A 15146-nucleotide genomic window follows, 5' to 3' on the forward strand; every position below is an offset into this window, starting at 1 on the left:
AGCTGCTGTGCAGAACATTCTGGAACCCCCTTCCTCTGAGGCCCTCCAGTGGGAGGCTCGTGCTTGTGTTGGGAGGACCGTGCTGGGCTGAGTCTGGGGGAGCAGGTGGTGAGGGCACCTTTGGTCAGAACAAGGGGGACCCACTCGCCGGGCGTCTGGAGGTGACGGGTGGGTGGGGGGCCTGTGTCCTGGAGAGGCTGGGAAGGGGCCCCGCACCCTTTGGGCATCCCTGGGGGTGGGTGGGAATGCTTGGGGGCTTGTCGGGGGCCCTGTCCACACACAGGATTGAGGGTACGGGGGACAATCAGAACTGGGGGTTTTGGGCTGGAGCGACAGCCCAGCGGGGAGGGCGTTTGCCTGGCATGTGGCCGACCAGGGTTCGATTCCCAGCATCCCATACGGTCCCCCGAGCACTGCCAGGAGTAACTCCTGTGACCCATTCCCCCCAAAAAGAAATGGGCATTTGTTTTCTTGTTCTTCCAGAACATTCTACGTGCAGCTGAGGGAGCCAGGCGGGTGTGGCCCCGCGACCCTCCCCCATGTAGAGGCATCACTTTCTGGGGCCAGAACTGGGGGACTTCACCACAGAAACTCAGCAGGACCAGGCGGCGCCCAGGGGCTGCAGGGGTGGGGCGTGGGGGGGACCTCACTGTCTTCACCCCCTCTCCCGCCCGCACCTGCCTCTTCCCTGGGGGTGTGGGGGTGAGCAGGCCTCAGGGGGCAGAGGGAAAAGGACCCGGCCATCGAGGTGGGCTTGTGGCCACTGAGGGCCCAGGGGCCTCCCGTCTGCCTGTCCCGGCTCTGCCTGTCAGCCGTGGCCAGGCGGGCTGCAGGGACAGGCAAGGGATGGGCAGTGTGACTGGAGCAGCGTCCACCCGCCACACTGCTCTCCCCCAGCTGTAGAGGGGGACCTGCCGGTGTCCACAGGCCAGCGTGGCCAGCGGTCAGTGCTGTGAGGCCACCCGGTCAGCACCCCGGCGGGCAGTGCTGGTTGCAGGTGTAGTGGACAGTGACTTGTTCCTGGCATGGGGCTGTGCGGGCCGTGCCCACGGGGCCCCACCCATGCTCCTGCCATCCGAAAGGCTCGTGTGGGGTGTGCTGGGGCCGCGGGGGTGCATGTGGGGGGCCCGGCTGCCCAGGTACTGCCCATCAGGGGCCCTTTCCCTCCCTCCCTCGGGCCCCGTCCCACGCGAAGGGTCCTGACAGTCTTGTCCTCGGGTGAGGGATCACATCTGACGTGGGGTCCACGGACACAGGTACCCGGCTGACCCCCCACCCAGCCTGACCCGCCGCCCCCGCCTGCCCTGAGGCCCCACCCAGGAGGCTGGGACCCGCGGCTCCCTGTGCTGTGGGAGAAAGGGGTCTCGGTCAGGAGAAAGCGAGGCTCAGGCTCCCGGGTGCTGTCCCTCTGCCAGCCCGTGATCTTTGCCGTGGACAGGGGCTTCTGGGGACTGTGCACAGAGCACTCTTCACAGCTGCACCCGGGAGCACTCTTCACAGCTACACCGGGGAGCACTCTCCACAGCTGCACCGGGGAGCACTCTCCACAGCTACACCGGGGAGCACTCTTCACAGCTGCACCGGGGAGCACTCTCCACAGCTGCATTGCAGGGCAGCTGGGGGCCTGCCAGGCCCAGTGCCAAGGGGCTGTCACTGATCTTTATCAGGATGCGGCTGATGGATATCAGGTGCTGGGGGGAGGGGGAGAGAGGGAGGGAGAGAGAAGAGAGAGAGGGAGAGAGAAGAGGGAGAGGGAGGAGCAGAGGGGGGAGAGGAGAAGGAGAGAGGGAGGAGAGAGGTGGGAGTGGAAGAGGGAGGGAGGGAGGCTGGGCCAGGCGGGGCTGGCCGGACCTTGTGACGCTGCCTCGGGCTGGCCCTGGGGCCCTTCCGGCTGCCAGGCAGGTACAGCCCGAGCGGCCCAAGGCGTTTCTGCCCAGCTGAGAGGCCCCTGGACCGTTCTCTGGGCCGTGGTGACCCCGGCCCGGCCCTTTGGGAGGCGGAGTTGGTGGCCGAGGAGTAGGTGGCTCTGGGCCCCGCCCCCCCCAGAGCAGCCTGGGCTGGAGAAACAGGGATGCAACGCCCCCGCCCTTGCCCTGGAGACCGCCCTCCCCGGCGCCTGGGGGCTGGAGTAGGGGACAGCATTTGAGGGCACCAGGTGTGCCCCAGCTGCCCAGAGGGACTTGCCCAGCACAGAGTGGGCAAGGTGCAAGCAGGGAATGGGGGACAGCCATACTCTCTGGAACCCTGGGCACCCAGAGGAGCTGCAGGGCGCAGGAGGGAGCCAGGACGCGCCCTGCAGAGCAGCGGGGCTGGGCTGAGTGCCCCCATCTGTGGTCACCTGGCACGGCGGGAACAGTGCCCCGGCCCGGCATCCCGTCAGCGAGGGGGCTGTCTCAAGGCCCATCCGCCCATTGAGGAGTCGGGGGTCCTCGGAGGCGCCTCCCCCAGCCTCCCAGCGCACACCTTGGCTGCCCGCCGGAGGAGGCGCCGTCACCGGCCGAGGTGCCAAGCGGCGAAAGGCCACCCCGCCCTGGCACGGCCGCCCCCTGCCCACGCCGGCCGGAGTCGGTGCCAGCAGTGCCGGGCGGTCATGTGCCCGCGCGCCCGCGGCCGGTGGTCAGGGCCGCGCCCCCGCCCGCTCCACACTCTGACTCACAGGAATGTGCGCCCGGGCCGCTGCACAGAGAGACCTGCAGGCTTTTCCTTTTTGCTTTTTCTGGGGGTCACACCTGGCGATGCACAGGGGTTACTCCTGGCTCTGCACTCAGGAATCACCCCTGGCAGTGCTCGGGGTAGCATATGGGATGCTGGGAACCGAACCCGGGTCGGCGGCATGCAAGGCAAACACCCTACCCGCTGTGCTCTCGCTCCAGCCCCGACCTGCGTACTTTTTTTTTTTTTTTTTTTTTTTTTTTTTTTTTTGCTTTTTGGGTCACACCTGGCGATGCACAAGGGTCACTCCTGGCTCTGCACTCAGGAATTACCCCTGGCGGTGCTCAGGGGACCATATGGGATGCTGGGAATCGAACCCGGGTCGGCCGCGTGCAAGGCAAACGCCCTACCCGCTGTGCTATCACTCCAGCCCCCGACCTGCGTACTTTTAAGTCGCTTTTCCAGGGGGGACAATGAGGCCATCCAGGGAATGGGGTCACCGGCTGCAGCTCGTACCTGCTAAGATAAGCCCAGGAGTACAAGGTGCCCACACAGCAAGCTGGCACCAGCGATGCTCCAGCGGCAGCACGCCTCCCAGCATGCACCGCGGCCCCCTCCCAGCACGCATCACGCTCCTCCCAGCATGCACCGCGGCCCCCTCCCAGCACGCATCACGCTCCTCCCAGCATGCACCGCAGCCCCCTCCCAGCACGCATCCCTCCTCCCAGCATGCATCGCAGCTCCCTCCCAGCACGCATCCCTCCTCCCAGCATGCATCGCAGCTCCCTCCCAGCACGCATCCCTCCTCCCAGCATGCACCGCCAGTCCCTTCCAGCACGCATCACCCTCCTCCGAGCATGCACCGCAGCCTCTTCCCAGCATGCATCACTCTCCTCCTAGCATGCATCACCCTCCTTCCACCTTCCTCCCAGCACGCATCACCCTCCTTCCTCCCAGCGCGCATCGCCCTTTTCCCAGCATGCACTGTGCTAGCGCCACGTCCCGCAACGCCCACTGAGCGCCACAAAGTTCCCCAACTCTCCGTGGGCTTGTCCCCTCCCCCAGAGCTCCAGAGCTGGGCGTGAGCAGGGGAGTCCTGCCCAACGGACCCTTCTCTGCGACCCCCCTCCCGGACTGCTGGTCCCGTGTCTTCAGGCCCGGACCTGAGCCACCAGGCCCTGCACGGTGTCCAGGGCTCGGGAACTGGCTGGCCGTCCACCGCGGCCCCCTGGCTCCCGCCTGGCCGCCTCGCAGCCTCCTTCCTGGACCCCCGCGGCGAGGCAGCGACTGGGAGGGAGTTGGGGAGTCAGGGCTGCGGGGGGGAGGGGAGCAGGGGTGCGGCCGGCGCAGACTGAGCAGAGGGGACCCACCCAGGCCTGGGGGGTCGCTCCTGGCCTTTAGTCCTGGGGGGGCCACAGAAAGTTCTAGGCCCGGGAGTGAGATGGTGCCGGCGTCTGGAAGCATCCGGGCCCGAGCTGGGCAGTTGGCAGCTGGGCAGGGCCCTGCCGAGGGGCGCTGCTGACTTCTCTGTTTTCTTGGGTGGGCTCGGGCTTGGCGCCCCCAGGCCGCTCTCTGCGCATCGGTGCATCCGCTCCCGACTCCTGTCCGCCGTGTGCGCTGCCCTCAGCTAAAGAAAAAAAAACCAAAAACCTCTCAAATGCCTCTCATTCCACCCCAAAACGACACTTCTAGAAGCTTAATAGAAACTCGGGGGACACTAGGCCACAGTACAGCGGCTTAAGGCGCCGGCCTGGCACCTGCTGACCCAGGTTTGGCCCTGGCACCGCACACAGTCCCCAGAGCTCTGCCAGGAGCGAGCCCTGAGCACCCCTGGGTGTGGCCCCTGAACCGGATGAAATAAGTCAAATGATGGAATTGGGGGAATGTGAAAAATGGGCCTTTACGATGGGGAGCGGGATTGGGAGCGATAGCACAGCGGGGAGGGCGTTTGCCTTGCACGAGGCCAACCCGGGTTCGACTCCCACCATCCCATGTTTTCCTGAGCACCGCCAGGGGTAATTCCCGAGGGTGGAGTCAGGAGTAACCCCTGAGTATCGCCAGGTGTGACCCCCCAAAAAATCCAGCAAGAAAATATAACGATTGGGAGTGGGGGTGCACCCCGCCCAGCTCCCCCTGGGCCCGCCCAACGCTGACGGCCAGAGCCCGTGCCTCAGGCCCCGTGACGGCGTGTCCTTCCCTCAGAGACCAGGACACAGTGGCGGGGAGATCGTGAGAGCCCAGAGCTGCCACAGGCCCCGAAAGACACGGGTGGGGTGGGGTGAGGTGGGGTGGGCTGGCGGCTTTGCCAGACGGCGTCGTTCAGCTGCCCTAGGCCAGCCGCTGGCTTTCGGGGAATTTGCCCGCCTGCCGGGGCGAGCCTGACCCGGCCAGCCCCGGCCCCACGGGCAGCGGGACCTGGCGTGCGGGCCTCCGGAATGCCACACGTAGCAGACGGTTAATCATCAGCCGGGCACCCCGAGCCCCAGGACTGCCGTAATGGGGCCATAAAACGTCTCAAACACCTGCCCAGGGTCAGGCTGGACGCCGGGCGCTGTCCGGAGACGTGCCCGCGCCCAGCTCCTCCCCGGGCAGCCGGGTCCTGGGCTCTGGGCTGGCTGGTGGGAGCCGGAAGGAGAAGGCAAGGGCCTGGGGTCACCCTCCGGGGAGAGCGTTTTCCCGCAGGGCTGCTGACCTCTGCCCATTCCCGTGCTCGTTGCCAAGAGGCCTCTTCCCCAGCAGACTCCCCTGCCAGGAATGTTCCAGAGTCTGTGCAGGCCGTGCCTGTGGCAGGAGGGATGCCCATGGGCCTCTCGGCCTCCAGCGCCCAGACCTCGAGGGCCCCTCCGGGCGGCCTTGCAGGAAAGCTGCGGGGTCAAAGGGCGTTGGAAGAGCCGGGCCCTGAGCACGCCCGCTGCGTCGGAGGGGGTCGCCCCAGGCCCCCTCACAGCTTCCTGCTGCCCCGCACGACCCCGCCCCACGGCCTGGCCGGGTCCTGCTGCCCAGACGCTGCACCTTGTCTCTGCTGCGGGGATGCTCCCCCTCTCCTGACTGCTCCCCACAGCCACCTCGCCGAGGGGCGTCCTGCTCAGAGGGGCCCACCCCGGCCACCCGCTGACCACCCTTCTTCCCTCCTACTGCTCGTGCAATCCCGATGGCCTTTGATGGCGTGCCGATGGCGTGCTGATGGCACGCTGGTGGCTTGTCGTGGTGTGCTGGTGGCGTGTTGATGCATGCTGATGATGTGTTGATGTGCTGATGGCATGTTAATGGCATGCTGATGTCACGTTGATGGTGTTGATGGTATGTTGGTGTGTTGATGGCTTGATGATGGTATGTTGATGACATGTTGGCATGCTGATGGCATGTTGATGGCATGTTGATGGCATGCTGACAGCATTGTCGTGAGTTGGCCCTGCTCTGTGCATGTGTGTCTGCTCACCTGTGTGTGTGCGGGCATGGTGTGTGGGAGCTTGTGGGCGGTTCCTTGCCTTGGAACCACATGCACCCACACTCCCTGCCTGTACACGCACGGGTGTCCTGGCTGTGACTATGACAGTGGCCGCCCTCAGCTCCGTTGAAGCTGCCCACCGCCTGGCCCTCTGTCCTGCTCTGGAGTCCCTCCCTCGGTCTCCCAGCCACAGTGACCAGTGGAATCACTTCCGGGGGGCGTGACCCCAGGCCACGGTCCACCCAGAGTGGGGGCCTGAAGCAGGTCTGGTGTGTGCGGGGGAGGCGGGAGTCAGGGTCCCTTGTCTAATTGGGGAAACTGAGGCCAGACAGGTTGTGCCATGTCCCATGGCTGATCTCCACCTCCTGGGGCATAATTCAGGCTGTTGGCTCACACGCTCCTGACGCACAAGCTCCCATCACGGCCGTGCCTGTGAGAGCACTGACCCCAGTCTCCGCTGACCTTTAACACTGACCCGAGTCTCCCGTGACCTTCAACACTGACCCGAGTCTCCGGTGACCTTCAACACTGAGTCCCCAACGACCTTGAGCACTGCCCCCTGAGTCCTCAGGGGCCTTGAGCACTGCCCCCTGGGTCCCCAGGGACCCTCCATCTGCACACCCCTGACTCCGTACCTGCTTCCTGGGCAGTGGCCGCGTCCACCAGGTCCTGCTGGGAGGGTCTGACCTCAGCTTGGCTCCTGCCCGGCTTTCTCCACCATACCTGATACCCGGGATTTGGGGCCCTCCCCGGAGCACTGTCCCTGCCCAGAGTGTGGGTGCTGGGTGCTGGGCATGGTGGGGGGGTCAGAGCACTCGGAGCCCCGCTCCTGTGCCCAGTGACCCCGTCGGCCTCCTGCTGGGGCCGTCCTTGGGGAGGCGGGAACAGGCCCATCTCTGTCCCCTCCCTGACCTCCTGTGTGACCCCAGTCACAGGTGGAGAGAAGCTGGTGGGGCTTGGGGGGCCAGAGCAGAGTTGACCTTTGAAGCCTGACTGCCCATCCCTGGGGGAGCCCCACTTCTGCCCCCACCAACCCCCTGTCCCCACCCCCAAGGTGGACCCTCATCTCAGAAGCCCAGATTCTGTGGCTGACAGCGTGGGGTCGGGCCGAGGAGCCCCCACCCCACACCCCCCCCAGCCCCGAACTAGCACATGCCAGACTCTGGGACCCCCGCAGGAGTGGGGGCGCGTGCAGGGCCTTGTGCTTTGTCCCCTGCTTAGCCCCCGCCCCCGCCCCGCTCAGCTCAGCTGCCCGCCGGACCCCCTCCCCCATCTGGATCCTGGCCCCCCCACCTGGGGGGCCGGCATAGGTGTGTGTCCCGCGGCCAGCGCCTTTCTGCTCTGGGGTTTGTGCCCGGGGAGGCTGGCAGCTTCAGGGGTACAGTGGGGGGGCGCATTCGTCACTGCCAGCTGTGCCCGCCCCCCCGCTGCCAGGTGCTGGTGGAATGGGCCCGGGTGCCAGCGCGCGGTCACCGGGCAGCTATGTGAGGAATGACGGCGTGTGGAGGAGCCCAGCCCGAATTCCTGGGCCGCGGGCGGGGCGGGCGCCCACGCTGCGAGCATGTTTCCTGCCCGGAGCCCCGGAGCCCGGGAGGGGTCAGGAAGTGCCGCCCAGTCCCGCACACGTGCCGGTGTGTGCGGGGTGCGGGGGACCTGAGGGTGTCACCAAAATGCTTCCCTTCCTCTGAGCACTGGAGGGGAGTGTGCGGGCCCTGGGGAGCGAGGTCTCAGCAGCCAGCTCAGTGACAGGGACTTAGCACTAGCACCCCACAGAGGGCCCACTGCGGGGCTGGGGCCCTGTGTCTGTAGCTGCAGACGGGAGGGGGCGCCGCCTCTGGGGTCCCCGGAGCCCTGGGGCTGAGGCGGGAGGTGGGGCGACGCGGGGCTCGGGGAGGGGCTCAGCCCCCAGCCCTGCTGGAGGAGACGAGGCTTGTCCCCGGCCGGGAGGGGCCTTTCGGGGGGTTGGGGGGGTGCGGGCCCTGGGGAGCAGCTTCTGTTTCTGTCCCTGAGGAAGGGCCGCCCTCTGCAGCCTCGGTTTCCCTCTGCCCCAGGCTGCTGTGGGGGTGCCCTGGAGGGGTGTCGCCGGCTCGTCCCTTCTGTGGTGGCAGAGCCCCAGCCACACCCCTGGTGGCGAGGGACCGAGTGCCCAGCGGCCTCATCCCGGAGTCTGTCCCGAGAAACTGCCTGCACCGCGCAGCCCTGCGCCTCCCGCCCCGGAGCCCCGTGCCCTAATGCAGGAGCAGGAGCTGCCTCCAGGGGCTCCCTGGGGGTGGGGCAGGGGTGGGTGTGGGGGTCTTCATTGGAAATACTATCTGTCTGCCTCAGCCACCTGCACTAGCCCCGCGAGCCACAAGTCGGGCGTGGACAACGGCTGAGCCTCACCTCACCTCCGAGGGGAAATAGCAGAGCTGCAGGCTGGGGGGTGAGGGGGCCAGCCTGGGGAGGGCCCGGCCTGGGGAGGGCCCGTGCAGAGGAGGCACTGGCGCTGTCTGGCCTCTAGAGGGCGCCGGCACCCTGGCTGCTGCCGGCCCTAGAGCTGCAGGGGGCAGGGGCTGCCCAGCAGGCTCTGGGACAGGCCACCGCGTCCCCAGCTCCGGCCCTGCTGCGCCGTCCTGCAGGATGCAGTGTGGACACATGCTGGGCTTGCTGCAGGGGCAGCAGCCGGACACCCGGCCGTCCCCCCAGGGTCAGCCATGAGAAGTGGCCTCAGTTTCTCACCTCACCGGCTCCTTCCTTCCTCCTCCCTTCCTCCCTTCCTCCTTCCTTCCTTCCTTCCTTCCTTCCTTCCTTCCTTCCTTCCTTCCTTCCTTCCTTCCTTCCTTCCTTCCTTCCTTCCTTCCTTCCTTCCTTCCTTCCTTCCTTCCGTCTTTCCTTCCTGTCTTCCCCTAATTTCTTCTTTGCTAAAACATCTGCCCGAGTTTGGGGCCCAGTTGTGCGTGCCAGAGCCCGGCTCACAGCTCCCCGAGCACAGCTTGGTGTGAGCCCCGGGTCAAGGTGCTGTGGTCTTTCTGGACGAGGCCCGCAGCCACTGTCCGTCCCGCCCTGGCCTCTCTGCTCTGTGGCTTGTCCTGTAATGTCCCAGTGGCATCTCTGAGTGTCAGGTGTAGGACAATCCCCGCGTGGCCTCCTTCCTTCAGGCCATCCCGAAGGACGGCCTGCCCAGCCAGAGCCTGCAAGAATTTCTCTTTCCTTTTACTTTACTGGGGGCGGGGGTCTAGACTCGGCCCAGTCAGGCTGGTGGTCAGGGGGTGCTGGGTCGTCCAGCCACCCCGAGAGGCCTGTGTGGAACCGGGTCTGGGCTGGGCCGGGCACAGAGCTCCAGGCCCGAGGCCCAGCGGCCAGGACGCCCCTGGGGGCTGCCAGCCCTTGCCTCCTTGGTGACCTTTGCCCTGTGGACAGTGACCTGTCCTGTCGGCTGAGGCTTCTTTGCTCGGTCACAGCTGGGTGGCAGGGGACCCGGAGGGATGGGACGGTGCGTGGGGCCCTTGCCTTGCACGTGCCCGACCTGGGTTCGACCCCTGGCATCCCAAATGACCACCGGGCGTCCCCAGGAGTGATTTCTGAGCGCAGAGCCAGGAGTGAGCCCTGAGCACTGCCGGGTGTGGCATAAGAATAGAAACGCAGGGTGTGAGGGGCCCTGGACCACGCTCGAATCCCTCGGACCCCAGCTCTGCTCAGTGCCTGAGCCCCTGCCCGCCCCTCCCCTACAGGCCCTCGGGCTCAACTCTCCCTCCCCAGCCGCCCACCCGCCAGCCCCCCAGGGCCACTGGGCAAGGGCCCAGGGAGCCAGGACCCCATTGTCCGAGGGGAGAGTGAGCTGGGGACGGCTGGGCGGGGCAAGGGACCCCAGAACCAGGCCGTTCAGGGGACACTGCAGGCTCCCGTGGCCGGGCTCGCGTCTCCCCTCTGTCAGATTGGACATGGACGCCCGGAACGTTCCAGACGCTTCCCCAGTGGGCCAGAGCCTGCTCTTCCTCTTCCCAGAGGAGGGAACCGAGTCAGGCAGCTGCGGGGAGCTGGTCACTGCCCCAAGTGTCCAGGGGCCCTGCAGGGAGTGTCCCTAGGTGGACTAGGGGGAGGAGAGGTGGGGGCGGGTCACGCTTTCCTGCTCTCCCCCTCCCCCGCTCCTCATCCTGGGGTGCTGGGCTTAGGCCCCCCAGCCGCACACGCCGCTGGGCATGCCAGCAGCAGGGAAGGCCGGCAGTGACAAGTCTGGAGAGAGAGGGAGTGTGTGTGTGTGTGTGTGTGTGTGTGTGCACGCGCGCGTGCATGTGTGTGCTGAGCATGCGTATCCACGAACATCAGTGTGTGCTCATGTGTATGCTCAGGTATGTGCATCACCTGTGCCTGTACGTGCAAGCCTGTGTGTGCATGCATGAGCCATGCATGCCATGCATGTTTATATGCCTGCATGGACACATGTCATGGAAAGTCATACATGTGTAGGCCCGCATGTATACTCACGTACATGTGGGACTGTGCGAACTTGTGTTCATACACGGACCATGCATATATGTGCACTTGTGTGTGGTTGTATGTGCATACTCCTGTGCACACAGACATGTGGCTGTGTGTGTCTATGCAGATGTGCACCTATGAATAGATGCATGCATTGTATGTATGTATACATGCATGCCTGTCTGTGCCTGTATGTGTAGGCATGACTCTGCATAATTTACCTGCATTTGGGTCTGTCAGTATTTACAGGTGTGCACACATGTGCTTGCATGAGTAGTTGTATGCAGGTCTATATATGCAGACTTGTATCTGCATGTGGGTATGTGTAGATGTGAACACACATGTATCTGCATGTAGGTATGTATATGTAGAAGTGAACATATGTGTATCTGCATGTGGGTATGTATGTGGACATGTGTGCACGTGTGCCCACCTCACTGTCCTTGGTCTAATAGGGAAACCCACCACCCATCTGAAGGCTGAGTCTGGTCAGTGTCAGCCAGCAGGAGAGACAAGGACATGATCCGGGAGGCCTGAAGGGGCTGCACTGGGCTGTGCCCGAATCACTCACTGTCCCTGGGTGTCCCTGACCCTCCCCCTCTGTCCCTGGGTGTCCCTGACCCTCCCTCTCTGTCCCTGAGTGTCCCTGACCCTCCCTCTCTGTCCCTGGGCGTCCCTGACCCTCCCTCTCTGTCCTTGGGCGTCCCTGACCCTCCCTCTCTGTCCCTGGGCGTCCCTGACCCTCCCTCTCTGTCCCTGGGCATCCCTGACCCTCCCTCTCTGTCCCTGGGTGTCCCTGACCCTCTCCCACTGTCCCTGGGTGTCCCTGACCCTCCCTCTCTGTCCCTGGGTGTCCCTGACCCTCCTTCTCTGTCCCTGGGTGTCCCTGACCCTCCCTCTCTGTCCCTGGGCATCCCTGACCCTCCCCCACTGTCCCTGGGCATCCCTGACCTTCTTCCACTGTCCCTGGGCGTCCCTGACCCTCCCCCACTGTCCCTGGGTGTCCCTGACCCTCCCCCACGGTCCCTGGGTGTCCCTGACCCTCCCCCACTGTCCCTGGGTATCCCTGACCCTCCCCCACTGTCCCTGGGTGTCCCTGACCTTCTCCCACTGTCCCTGGGTGTCCCTGTCCCTTCCCCACTGTCCCTGGGTGTCCCTGACCTTCCCCCACTGTCCCTGGGTGTCCCTGACCTTCTCCCACTGTCCCTGGGTGCCCCTGGTCTCAAGGTCCTCCAGGCTGACATAGCAAACACGAGCCGTGTCCACACTGGAAGAAACGGAGCACTGAGAAGGGCAAGAAGCAGGGAGACGTGGTCACAGGCTCAAGGGACCTGCAGACCAGCACGCGCGGCCCCAGCACAGCGGGACGTGGGGGTGTGGGAGAGAGTGACGGGTGAGTGTGAACGTGAGACAGTGACAGGGAGAGGGTGAGTGTGACAGGTGTGAGTGTGAGAGTGTGACGGGTGTGAGTGTGAGTGTGGCGGGTGTGAGTGTGAGTGTGGCAGGTGTGAGTGTGACAGGTGAATGTGAACGTGAGACAGTGACAGGGAGAGGGTGAGTGTGATGGGTGTGAGTGTGAGAGAGTGACAGGTGTGAGTGTGAGTGTGACGGGTGTGTGAGTGTGGCGGAGGTTGTGAGTGTGACGGGTGTGAGTGTGAGTGTGGCGGGTGTGAGTGTGAGTGTGACAGGTGAATGTGAACGTGAGACAGTGACAGGGAGAGGGTGAGTGTGACGGGTGTGAGTGTGAGAGTGTGACGGGTGTGAGTGTGAGTGTGACAGGTGTGTGAGTGTAGCGGAGGTTGTGAGTGTGACGGGTGTGAGTGTGAGTGTGATGGGTGTGAGTGTGAGTGTGGGTGTGGCCGTGTGAGTGTGAGTGTGGCGGGTGTGAGTGTGGCGTGTGAGTGTGAGTGTGACGGGTGTGAGTGTGAGTGTGAGTGTGACGGGTGTGTGATTGTGGCGGGTGTGAGTGTGAGTGTGACGGGTGTGAGTGTGAGTGTGGCGGGGGTTGTGTGTGTGATGGGGTGTGCGTGTGAGGCCGTGCGTCTTGTCCACGTCTGGCCTCTCTCCCGCCTGTCGTGAGCGTCCCCGCCCTCAGCCTGTGGCCCTCAGACTGGGGGCGCTAGGAGACCCCCCTGTGCCTCGAACACGCCTTTCATCTTGGAAAAAAAAAAGCCGGTGCACTAAGCCCTTCCCCTCCTCTGAAAGCTCATTCCTGAGCGAGCCTCCGGGTCTCCTGGCAGGGCTGGGGGCCCCTCGGCCGGGACTGTGTGGGGCCGGGGGGGGGGGCCTCGCTGAGCCCCCCGGCCCTGGGAAACTCTGCCCTGTGTGCGCTTCTCAAGGGCCTTCACATTCCGTCTGGGTCCTTCGGCCCCGAATTCCTGCCTGCGGTTTGATCTCTTGCAAATGCCTCCCTGCTGCAAAGCAAACGCTCCCCCCCCCCCCGCCCCCTGTGCGCAGGGGGCCCCTCCCGCTTCTCCGCGGCCTGGACAGGCGAGCTCCATCTCCCGCGCCTTCAAAGGTGCCCGGAGCCGCAGCCCTCCGCTGTTAGCTCTGAAAGAGAAGGAGTCGGGCCCATTGATAAACAGGGATTGTTCCGTGGGGGCCGGGCGGTGGATGGCGGGAGGTGGGTTTGCAGAGGCGCCTTGAAAGATGAAATGAAATGATTGGCAAAGACCCGGGCGTGCACGCGGCCTGGCGCCCGGGGTCTCGGGGAGCTGATCCTCTGCACCCCAAAGAAGCAGGTTCTCCGCCCCCCCCCGCCCCCTCGGAGCCCGGGCCCTGAGGTCAGCCCTGCCCCTGCCCGGGCCAGCCTCCCCCCTCAGACCAGCCCCATCGGGCGGTGCAGATGTGTACCTAAAGGTGGGATGTTCTCAGCGCCCCCAGACCCGGCCCCCCCCAGGACCCCACCCCCCAAGGGGGCCATGTGCGTCTCCCCCGTGGGGCCTGGGCCGAGGTGAGAGGCTCCGAGGCGATTAAGGATTCTCGCGGGCAGGCGGCGGCCGTGGCCTCCTTTGTGCGCCTAATCCCGCCTGCGCTGGCTCCTCGGACGCGGCTAATTTATTTGGAATTTCATTCTGCTCCTGACAGCGCCCGCGACGGCCGTTTGATCCTCCCTGAGCCAACTTACATGCCAGCCGGCTCCGAGGCCCCTCTTCCCCAAGTGCTCCCGAGGCTGCCCCGAGCGTGTGCCGGGCCCAGCAGACCCCGCCCGGGCCCCCCCAGACCCCGCCCCCCCACTGGGGCTTCTGCAGCTCCACCTGCTCTGGGGGTGCTGAGAGCCTCGTGGGAACTGGGGGGCTGCGGCCGCTGGCTTCCAGCCGCCCCCACGCCCCTCCCCTCCGCCTCGGCAGCAGCGGGCAGGGGTGGGTCCCCCTACCCTGCACCCAGTGCCGTGGCTGGTCTCGCTTTCACCCCCCGCCCCCGCCGGCCTTGCCTGTGCCAAAACAGGAAACTCGCAAACGTGGTTCCAGTGGGACACGAGCCTTCCCACCCCTCGCTCAGGTCCCACTGAGGCACGGGGCCAAGGCAAACGCGTGTCGGGAGCCCTCCACGTCCCCCCCTCGCCCCGCCCCTTCTGTCTGGGTCTCAGCACCTGCCCTCGGACCTCCTTGCCAGCCCGGGGATCTCGCGAGAATCCGAAAAAGACTCAAGCCAGAAGCCCAGGGCACGTCACGCGGGGGTTAACGCACAAATTCGCCCGACCCCCCAAATCAGGGCGGCCTGGGCGGAGTGGGAGGATTCAAGCTCGCACCCGCCAGGGGTCTGAGTCCAGCCAGGAGCGCCCCCCCCACACACACACGTCCAGTGAGGTCGGGGCAGTGTTGGGCTCACGGACCCCCTGCCTGGGGGACACTGAGGGCCCAGGACTGACGGAGCCGAGACTCAGGCAGGGAGAAGCCCGCCTGGGCCGCGCTGCCCCTCCAGCAGCGAACTGGCCCTGGGGTGGGGGTCCGAGTCTCCTGCCCAGCCCTGCAGGCACCCAGCGCCCCCCCCGCCCGCCAAGCCGCCCCCCCCCCCCCCGAGTGAGCGGGGCTCCCAGCTGGTGCTGGGTGGGTGCTGGGTGCCTCATGGCTCCTTCCGGGACTTGCTGTCACTGTGTGTCCGGGACACTCAGGGCAGGGGACAGGGAGCGGGACGGGGACTTCGGGCAGGGCCCCAAGTCCACGGTGACCTTGAGGGCCCGTCTGCCTCGGGCTCACCCTGGGCCGTGGCAGCCACAGGCGTCTGTCGGGCTCGGGGGCCCCTGTGAGCCCTGCCCGTCCCCACCGCTGTGTGCAGGGCCAGGGCAGGAGCTGGAGGGGACGCGGGGGACACGGAGACGGGGGGGGGGGCCTCCAGACCCCTCCCCTCGCCCCAGCTCCCCCAGACGGAGAGTGGCGTGGGGGGGCCTGTCCCAGGGATCGGGGACACCGGGGGTCCCGCCGACACTGCGGGGACTCGGCAGCTGAGGTCTGGGTCACCGGCCGGGTGGGGCCAAGGACAGGCTGGCCGCGCCCCTCGGCATCGGGGTGCCAGGCCGTCTGACGGGGCGGGGAGGCGCGTGACCAGCCGCTGTTGACGCTGGCACCCGCGGTGTGCTCGGCAAACA

The sequence above is a fragment of the Sorex araneus genome, chromosome 6 (assembly GCF_027595985.1).
Source record: "Sorex araneus isolate mSorAra2 chromosome 6, mSorAra2.pri, whole genome shotgun sequence".
Classification (NCBI taxonomy): Eukaryota; Metazoa; Chordata; class Mammalia; order Eulipotyphla; family Soricidae; genus Sorex; species Sorex araneus.